Here is an 11,100-nt window from a genome sequence, read left to right as displayed (position 1 = left end):
GACCATTTTGGAAAAATTGTGGCAACAGTTATCACCATGATTAGGAATTGTTAGTGATTAAACGACAGGTTCACGTTAGTTTTTCCGCATGTTATCATGATATTGTAGGTAGGAAAATAAACGGAATATTTTTAACTAACACCAGCTGTTCAGATGAGATATGTGTGAAAGTCACGCTGTGTTATTTTTACACAAAAGTGTAACTCTATTTCTGAATTCTACCATGAATTTGGAAATTACTCGATTCTGATTGGTCAATCATAGGTTGTCAAATCACAATAGACCCCCTCTGATTGAATTAGCTGATTTAATGACCGCTTCACCATGGAAGCTAATATTCATGGAATAGTACGTTTTTGTGGTTTGTTTGTCCGGACCATATCTCAAAAACTAATAGGTACTCTTTCTTGAAACTGTGCACACACAAAGACCACGTTGTCAACTGGTGCCTTTTGCTATTTAGAGATTTTTAGAATTTATATTTTTTTGCATTTCTATGGCAACAAGTTTGACTTGGACTCTGTTCATATTGGTGTGTACCTGACATAAAAACTCAAAGTTCCGATTCCCAATTCTATGGTAGTGTTTTGATTGCTCAGTAGCTACTCTGGTATACGGACAGCCAGATTAGATAGAAATTCTCTCATCAAATTGAACTTAAAGTAACAGTCAGATAATTTGTTCTATTGAACTTGTGGGGGCCGGGGGGATTTGACATCCTCTGACTTGTTGAGACTCTACATTAAAGTTAACCAACAATGTTTGAGCATGTTGAGTGTTTTTAGCTATCCCATCACAGTTTAAGGACTATCTACTCCTTAATTTGAAAAATTATCTGGAGCACTGTAGGTTAAAATAAGAATGGAAATGTATATTTGTGGCTTAACATTTAATGACATGAAGGTTCTTTACTCAGTGCAGTGAGAAGCATAATCTCTGATTCTGTTTTAAGAGCAGCATCTTTTATGATTATTTTTACAGTAATCATGTGGGAGCAGTTACTTCTCCATTGATGTACATGTATATACTTTTGTCATAGAAAGATTTGTCCTATTTTTGTCTGTTAACTTTGTTTACAAGTTAGTTATATTTTTATTTATATTTTTATTTTTATTTTTACTTTGGGGGGCTCTGGTTGGTAAAATCTGTAAACTAAAAAGCATTGATGGCAAAGAGATGATCTCATTACAGTCTTATGTTCTACACCAATATGATACCTTTCTGTGCAAAGATATGACAACCAATGTAATAGGTAACTTTCTATAAGCCAGTCATCAGCATCATGGACTCTAAATTGTTGGTACTGAGCAAAGCATTCAGACCAGCATATCAGATTGCTGTATCTCGAAAATGCAGTTAATCAGTCAGTTCCAAATGTAAATGATAAAGGCCATGCTATCCACCCTATCATTTCTTCACCCAACAAGGAGTACCTGGGAAGGAACATTTGTGTTATAGGCTATATATATATATATATATATATATATATATATATATATATATATATATATATATATATATATATATATGGGGGTTTCTTTTGTACCAATTAATGTTTAGAAATTGGGTGGTAATAAAGTGAAACCAAATAATTTAAAAAAGTTAACATCTGATACACTCAAGAACCGATGCATCTTTTATTTGGATTGTGCAGTGAAAGTTGGCTCAGGGTTACCGGATTTGACCTTTTGAGGGGGTATTACACAGAGGTAACTGATCAGAGTCAAAGATCTGATTTTATAGAGACTGACCAATGAGCGTTCCATGCTTGACTAGTTGCCTGTGTTGTGTGACTGATATCATTGACATTAAGCGACAAAGACCTTTCTCACCAACACTGTCGCTCCCGTTTTCAGAAAAATGTGACACGTCTTCCATTAGTCCATAATTATTTTTCCTGTTTATGTTTTGTACCAGAAAGAACCTCATGTATATCTTTCAGCTAGTGTCTCAGCATTACTCAAGCGTGGATCTTCCACAGTGCATATTTCTGTTAGCAAAAGGATTTAATCATTTTTGGAACCACTATTTTTCAATCTTGTTGCAAGGAGATGATTGAAATGATCATTCAGTATGTAAGGGATTGGTCACATGCAATTCAGGATGGTGGTGCCATGAGAGCCACAGAATATTTAAAGAATAATCTTTTAATTACTGATTATCTGTCCCGAGTGAATTAATATTTTCTAAGTGTTTGAGCCATGCCAAGGAACACATTAATTAGAGGGAGAGATCAATCTCATTAAAATCAGATCTTAGATCTTGCTACCACTTGACAAAGATCTGAGGACATCTCATTACGGGTCACGGGTCACGGGTCACGGGTTGTGTCAGACAGAACTTTTGCGAACTTTAACTGACCAATGGAATAACTAACAAGAAGTCAGCAATAGCCAATCAGAAGGCAGCTTAATCAAGATTTACGGCACTAGTTTCAAACTGGCAACTACACTTTGAAACATATTTTAACATATGCTCGATTAAACAATTAAAAACTGAACAAAAGAACATTCTGGAATGGCTAATAGATGGTCTATTTTGTGTTAATACAGACATAAAGCCCATAATTGTCGTTTCGGAATACCCTGTGTGATTTTTTCGAGGTTGCACAATAAAAAATCACATTCCAACTGTCACTTTCATGATCTGCTAAGCGATGCTGTGAAATGTCTTTCTGACATGACCCGCAATGGGATGTCCTCAGATCTTTGTTTACACGTAGTGAAAACTAAGATCTGATTTTAATGAGATTGAGTGGGAGGTGATCCATATTTTTTAAAAATCTTTTTTTTTATAGAAGAATGTGAGTTCCCTGATCTCAGGCTGACACAACAGCTCTGTTAATCTGTTGTTGGAACAATGTCATATGAAATTGATTGCAGCTTCGAAAACAAGGGATGGCATAATTTCATGTTTTGACAGCAGTGTGTTGGTATGATGTGTAATGTTGCTATTGTCCTCTTCGCAAACATTGGAGCCATTGGAACAAACTAGTTGATTTGCATGAATAAACCGTTGTAATGCCCAGTGAGAATCACTGAAAATAATTTGCACCGATATCATTGTAGGTAAGGGTAATAACGTCTACAGTGGGCACGGGTGGCCCAGTCGTGTAAGGCCCCGCAATTCGCTGTGCAGAGTTGCGTCACTTGGGCACGCCAGAAACCTATGATTGTGGGTTAGACTCCTGGTTCGCCCCGATAATGTTTCTAGGTTTGTCAGCACGATACCCGTCCTCGTGGGTTTCACCAAAGTTGTAAACATCTGAGACATGCATCACTTCGGGCTTTCCTCCCACATTAAGCTGACACGCTGTGATATAACTGGAATACTGTTAAAAAAAAGCGTTAAACCCAACACACTCACTCACTCACTAATAAGGTCTACACTATCTCTGAAAAACTAGGTAAACAGAACAAGGGAAGTAACCCTTTGTTTCATTGATTAATGAATTTTCTTATAATCGCCTCAGGAAACGTTCTTGTGTGTGTGCAACTGGTGGAAAAAAGTAAGGATGAAATTATGCATGCCCTCTCCATCAATGAGTCAATATCTAAAATGAAATTATTTGTTATTAATTGTTCGGTGAATAAAACAATTTAGATTGAAATAATTCATCATATTATGAATACGTAACAACTTGTAATGTGTGTGAAAAGTCTTACTAAAATACGCTATTTGAAGGGGGCGTGGCCTAAATGCAAATGTCCGATAGGGATTTTAAATTTTCCAGACCCCTGGACCAGTTCCTAAGGTACGTTTCTTTATGTGTTGAGTATGTGTTAACTAGCTGTTCAAGTTTTTTCTGCTTTTGAACAATATCATTCCAAAACAAATCTTGTAATACTTTTTTAGAAAATGGAATAAAACGCCATAATCATGCCAACCAATTTATGTTTCTTTTTTCAAATCTTTGTTTGTCGTTTGTTCATTTAATGCCGTATTCCACCAAAATATGACAGCATCTGTTAATAATCGAGTGTGGACCAGACAATGCAGTGATAGATATTGTGAGCAATGATCTAGCCATCGGGATGTGTTGTCATGCAGTTCACCACATCAAAGAGTCTGACCACAAGATATTTTTATTCATATTTTACAACCAGCATAGTTAGCTGAAAACAGTATTCTCACCCAGATTCCCCACAGAATTGTTGCATGATGACCCAGTTTTCTATGTTGCTGTAATTTGTTTTGTGGATGTGTTGGTCCTGGTTTGAACCCATATTCATCAGATTATGATCCTTGGTCCGTCAACACCATACCCCTGCTTTCTAATTTCCTCCTTTTTGGTACATGACTGCTGTTCAAAACATCACTCATTATTTTCTCTTCATTGCTTTTGGGGTGATGTGGTTGGTGGTTGGGGCCATTGGGATAAAGAAATCATTAGTGCTGTATTAATAAAGTCACCTCTTCCAACACTGTGAGACCCGTGAAGATCTGGGATAGAATAGATCTTCAGCAACCCATGCTTGCCGTAAAAGACGACTATTGTTGTCGTAAGAGGCGACTAACGGGATCGGGTAGTCAGGCTCGCTGACTTGGTTGAGGCTGCATGTCATTGATCCCAATTGCGTGATCACTGGATTGTCTGATCCAGACTCTATTATTTACAGAATAGCTGGAATATTGCTGGGTGCGGCGTAAAACAACCAACCAACCAACCAACACTGTGATCATGTGTATATTAAAGTAGAATTTTCTGTCTCTCAGCAATGTACAGATTTCAGCAACAAAAACGAAAAAAATGACTTGCTTTGCCAGCTCCTTTCCCGAGTACAGGAAGCCGAACACACCACCCCCAGTTCCGCACCAAATGTCACCTACTTGAAAATATCTGTGGTCACATCAAACATAAGTCATCATGTTGAAAAAGACAGTACTAAATACAGAAAAACATGGCCAGTTTTAATAACTGGATGGATGTACATTTAAAAGACATAAAAATCTTACACAATATCAACCAAGCACAGCCTGCAGATATCTCTCGATCTGCATTGAAGACTCCCTACGAAAACGGTACAGTCACAACTGGTTCTGATTGGCTGGAGTAGACCCTAGTAGCAAAGAGTTTTGAAGACCAATTGCGCAGCTTGTCTTTCAGCAGCAATTAGTGCAGCTACCGGCAACCTTAAACGTACATCACGAGCTACACACAAGCAGACCGCTCACAGGTCGGATGAATTGTCTTTGCCAGCAATTACATACGTTCCCCAGTTAGCAAGTTGATACTCGCGGTCAAAACAAACACAACCTAGCCTTCATTTTATCACCGACGGAAACCATGACAACGGCCGTCTAACCAGGATCATCTGTTTCCTTTTATTTAGTCGTTTGCTTCTGCGCCGACAGTTTAGGACTTTCTTCCAGTCTTTATCACAACAAAAGGCCCCGTCCAGAAATCTTATCCTCTATATTTCAGCATCATGCAAATACTGTTAATAACGAAGTATAATTGGCCATTATAGTCGGGACTGCAAGTGTATAGACTGCAACGTCTGTTTCTTATATAAACATCTATGAAATAGCGAAAAGAAAGGAATCGGAAGGCACAGATCTTTCCAACTGAAAACGAATCCTAAACTTTTCTTCTTGGTACAAATCTTAACACGGCTTTGTAGAGTGAATTGTATGTTTTTAACAGCTAACAGGTACGACTTGGTGGTGAAGTACCATATATCCTGCGTTTGAGTATATAGGCAAAGGTTTGAAACCTAAAAGTCGCCAAGTGTTTGGCCCCATTGCATGCAGCTACACCTGGCTGTTTGACGTTGCCGGAAATGGACGATGACGCCTCGTTCTGACTTCGTCTCCATAACATAGTAACCGTTGTCGTTGCCAACGTCCCCTTCTGTTTTTAACAGATTCACTATCGCTCTTGCTTGCTATCGCTCTGCATTTCGTTGACTACAACATGGTTTCGAGGACTTCTACTAACAAGATGTTTACAAGGCTGCATATTCAAGGTATTTAAGAAGACAGTTATTGTATTTTAAAGTGTTAGTATGTAGATTTACACTGAAATTGGACGTTGTTCACCAGCAGGATCGGAGGGGATGACTCTGGCCGCCATTTGCAATTTGTGAAAATTCAGAAATCTGTATCTTGTCAATGTCTTTTACTCGACTGAAATAAGAGCTGTTGGTATTTACATATGACGGACGATGTTGTTAAATTACTACAGATGTTTTTTCATATATATGAGACTTGACTTTGGTACATTTATATTTGTAAACTTCTCTTTCAAACGTGCGGCCTCTTACTGAAAGATGCACTGAGTATCAACACAACGATTAAATGCCCGTTTTATTTCCTTGAACGCATTCTCGTGGCCCATACGTGTCCCCAAAAGGTCTCTATAAACCCTAGGGTCTATATTATCGGAATCTGCTTGACTCGCTAGCCTTCAGACGACCCCCAAATAGTTTTGCTTCCATTGTACACGCCATGTATGTAGAGTGCATTTAAATGTGTTGTTTTGATGATTTTCAGCACGGGAAGATATGATCCGGTATCATGTCACTCCTGCTGCGAGTTTATGGCCGTCGCTGGATGAGGAATCCGACTGTGTATGTATCTTATCTACCTGTTCTTCAGATTCAACCGAATTGCTTGCTTCTTTTGTCCTTGTATCGATGTCCTCTTACGCACACTAGTGACATTATATTATATTTCCACCGTTATGGTGTGCTGAAAATGAGTCCCAGGGTACCCCTCTCCCATTTACACAATAACATTTCTTACTAACAGTCTATCAGCATGTTTGTCATGAGTTACCGTCTCATAGCATGTGTAACCAGGGGCATTGCACTCTGACTTTCTCTTGCAATTTGTCTTTGAAAACCTCCTTAAAACCTCGCCCAATGACCCTCCTTTCTCCCTCCCTCCCCCATCACTGATGTAGCGTCCCCAAGCTGCGTCCCCGACCCCCTCTCCCAACCCTCTGAGTGTTTTCACCCCGTTCTGGGCCCGCCCTGACCACGGCGAGACGCTCCCTGCCCCAGTCACCATCACCTACGTCGATTACTATCCTGCCCCTAGTGACGACGACAGTGACTACTGGGTCTATGAGGATGAGGACGACGACAGCTTCGTGGAGGACCGAGAGGTTCATCCTCTGAGGAAGGCACTGAGGAGAGTGGCTGCCTTCTGGAGAAGAATCTTCTCGTAGATTTCTCATCCAGTTTGCTTGTGTGTGCGTGCGTGCGTGTATGTGTATAAGTGTGTGTGTGTGTGTGCGTGTGCGTGCGTGCGCGTGCGAGAGGGTGTGGTTTGCATGTGTGATTGGATGTAAGTGTGTTTGTGTGTGAGGGTGCGTTTTGTCTGATTGGATATGCATGTGAGAGGAAGAGTTTTGCATGAGTGATTGGGTGGAAGTGTGTTTTAGTGAGAGGATGGATTTTGCATGTGTGATTGCATGGGTGTGCATGCGAGATGTGTTTTGCATGATTGTGTGATTGTGTGTGCATGTGAGAGGGTTTGTTGTGCATGTGTGATTGTGTGTGCATGTGAGAAGTTGTGTTTTGCATGTGTGATTGTGTGTGCATGTGAGAGGGTGTGTTTTGCATGTGTGATTGTGTGTGCATGTGAGAGGGTGTGTTTTGCATGTGCGATTGTGTGTAAGTGTGTTTGGGTGATGAAGATGTGTTTTGCGTGCATGTTAGGGTGTAAGTGATTTTGTGTGAGAGGATGTGTTTTGGTGCTCGTCTAAAGTATTCCCCCTTTTGATCTATTTTGGCTGCAACCTTTTGGCTTATGTTTGGACTCACTCTTTCGATCTAGTATGTTTTGGCATACCCTTTGGCTAACATTTCGAGGTTATTTGTCTTCTAATCAGAGGACTGTTCTTCCTTTTTGGCCCTGATTCAGATACTTTCTTTTGGCACGTGCCATTCTATTTCTTGATTATATCTAAATAAATATTAATGAATGGTATACACAAGAGTCTGTTTTCCTTCCTTCCTTGGAGCTAATAACGACAAGATGACAGCAACACAGCAGGAGAGGCGACTGAAGTGAGTCTGGTCTTAAGATATCTTGAAGTTGTTACACAGAGTAAACTAATCAACAAATGAAGATATTTAGGGGGTCATTTGCCCTATCCCGCTGTGTTGCTGTCTTCTAGCCAGGAGTATTCTACTAGAAGTCTGTGATGGCAAACCCGAAGTTAATAGATCAACATGGGTTGCCATAGCTACGAAGTTGATGTCGGAACACTGGTTATTTTACGATCACTTCACTTAGTATAAGTTTCATGAAAACGTGAATGGTCGAGAGTAATCTCCCTTCGTTGTTTGAGACTGTTTTATCGTTACCGAGTCTTTAGATATTTAGATATATTTTAAGACTGAAAGGGGGCTTGTGCTCCTCGACTAGCGCTTATTTTCAGTCCAGGTATAGACGTAGTAATTAGTGCCTTGTATGAGACTGGGACAATTGGGGTACTCATGAACTCTTAGATAGAGATATCCTACATACAATTCGATTAAGCAAACGGAGTTATGTTTGAAAAACTTGAACCAAACCGACAAGGACTGCCAATCTGACCAGGTCTAGTCTCCCCTTGAATGTTTAGACACGAAAATCAAAATATCCCAATGCATAGGCACGTCCATGACTCCAAGTGAGTGAGTATGGTGTTACGCCGGTTTTAGCAATATTCCAACAATATCACGGTTGGGGACACCAAAAATGGGCTTCAAACACTGTACCCATATGAGGAATCGAACCCGGGTCTCGGCGTTACGAGCGAACGCTTTAACCACTAGGCTACCACACTGCCCCCCGTGACTGCAAAGTCAATAAGTTGGTGAGTGAGTATCGTTAGCTCCTAATAGCAACACTAATAGCAATGTCGCGGCAGGGAGGCACAAATAATGGACTTCTCACGTTTTATTCACCATGTATGTTCATCTTGAACATTGAGTGGGAACAGAAGGGACGCGTTACTTCCATGTCGACCTGGGAGATTAACAGCATGTAACTGTATATTGGACGGAACAACCTAATAATTTTTTAAACAGTAGTAGTAATAGTAATTGTTGTGGTAGTAGTAGTAGTAGTAGTAGTAGTAGTAGTAGTAGTAGTAGTAGTAGTAGTAGTAGTGGTATAAATATATGGCCTACCTGTAATCATGTTTGATTTAAAAAGTAGGGAAGCTTAAAATCAAAGGCGTTTAATCTTGACCAGATGGTAGATCAGGTTCACTGACCAAATACATGCACGGACAACCAATGCTGAATTTCAAAACAGGTCAATCATTACGAGCAGGTGAACACGTACTTTGCTTTACAATAAAAGAGGCTGCCAACCCCCTTTTGGTACGCGGGATTCAGGGGTCCATTTATAGGGCATTAGGGATTCAGCAGTGTGGTACGCGGGACGCAAATAAAATCGCATTTGGTTCGCAGATTTAACATTTATATAAAAATAATGGTGCTTGTAAATATTTCCTTTATATTTTGGAGTTTTTTACATATTTCTTTGAGCAAGTAAACCTCAAGCCACACCCTTTTGTCTATGCCTTTGATATTTGTGTTAAGTAGTTGGTTTGGGGGATGATTCATGGTTGAGCAATGAGACTCAGAGTGAAAAATGAGATGGTTTTCGGGATTCAGAGGAGTGGGGCTTGGCACTCTCGTTAAACAGCCGGGACCCTGCCTTGGCATTTGGATGAGCGGTAATACAGCTGGAAATATTATGTACAGCCGGCGTTAAATTTTTAAACGAATCATGAATACAATAAACAAAGTGATACCACAGGCAAGTTAATTAGCTTATATCTCCTGTGTATTTGTGGGGAATGGATGGACCGGTCCCTTATCCAGCTTCTTCTCGACCAATGAGCAAAGGGAGACCACTCTTGTCGGATTAATAGTGCGAGTTTAGTGGTTACACACAACCAAATGTTTTCCCACAGACTTCTATAATAACGTTATAATTTTTTGAAAAAATAACTAAGCTTTCAACAGCTATTACCTGTACGTGTGTGCACAGTCTGGCCTTAGAGCAGCAATAAAAACGAAAAAAATGCCTTGCTTAGCCAGCTCCTTTTCCGAGTACAGGAAGCTAAACACACCACCCCCAGTTCCGCGCCAAATGTCACCTACTTGAAAATATCTGTGGTCACATCAAACATAAATCATCATGTTAAATTAGACAGTACTAAATACAGAAAAACATGGCCAGTTTTAATAACTGGATGGATGTACATTTTAAAGACAATATCAACCAAGCACAGCCTGCAGATATCTCTCGATCTGCATTGAAGACTCCCTACGAAAACGGTACAGTCACAACTGGTTCTGATTGGCTGGAGTAGACCCTAGTAGCAAAGAGTTTTGAAGACCAATTGCGCAGCTTGTCTTTCAGCAGCAATTAGTGCAGCTACCGGCAACCTTAAACGTACATCACGAGCTACACACAAGCAGACCGCTCACAGGTCGGATGAATTGTCTTTGCCAGCAATTACATACGTTCCCCAGTTAGCAAGTTGATACTCGCGGTCAAAACAAACACAACCTGGCCTTCATTTTATCACCGACGGAAACCATGACAACGGCCGTCTAACCAGGATCATCTGTTTCCTTTTATTTAGTCGTTTGCTTCTGCGCCGACAGTTTAGGACTTTCTTCCAGTCTTTATCACAACAAAAGGCCCCGTCCAGAAATCTTATCCTCTATATTTCAGCATCATGCAAATACTGTTAATAACGAAGTATAATTGGCCATTATAGTCGGGACTGCAAGTGTATAGACTGCAACGTCTGTTTCTTATATAAACATCTATGAAATAGCGAAAAGAAAGGAATCGGAAGGCACAGATCTTTCCAACTGAAAACGAATCCTAAACTTTTCTTCTTGGTACAAATCTTAACACGGCTTTGTAGAGTGAATTGTATGTTTTTAACAGCTAACAGGTACGACTTGGTGGTGAAGTACCATATATCCTGCGTTTGAGTATATAGGCAAAGGTTTGAAACCTAAAAGTCGCCAAGTGTTTGGCCCCATTGCATGCAGCTACACCTGGCTGTTTGACGTTGCCGGAAATGGACGATGACGCCTCGTTCTGACTTCGTCTCCATAACATAGTAACCGT

The sequence above is a fragment of the Haliotis rufescens genome, unplaced genomic scaffold (genome assembly GCF_023055435.1).
Source record: "Haliotis rufescens isolate VD_foot unplaced genomic scaffold, xgHalRufe1.0.p SCAF_23, whole genome shotgun sequence".
NCBI classification, from domain to species: domain Eukaryota; kingdom Metazoa; phylum Mollusca; class Gastropoda; order Lepetellida; family Haliotidae; genus Haliotis; species Haliotis rufescens.
The sequence above is the reverse complement of the archived record's forward strand: the minus strand, read 5'-3'. Positions refer to the sequence as shown.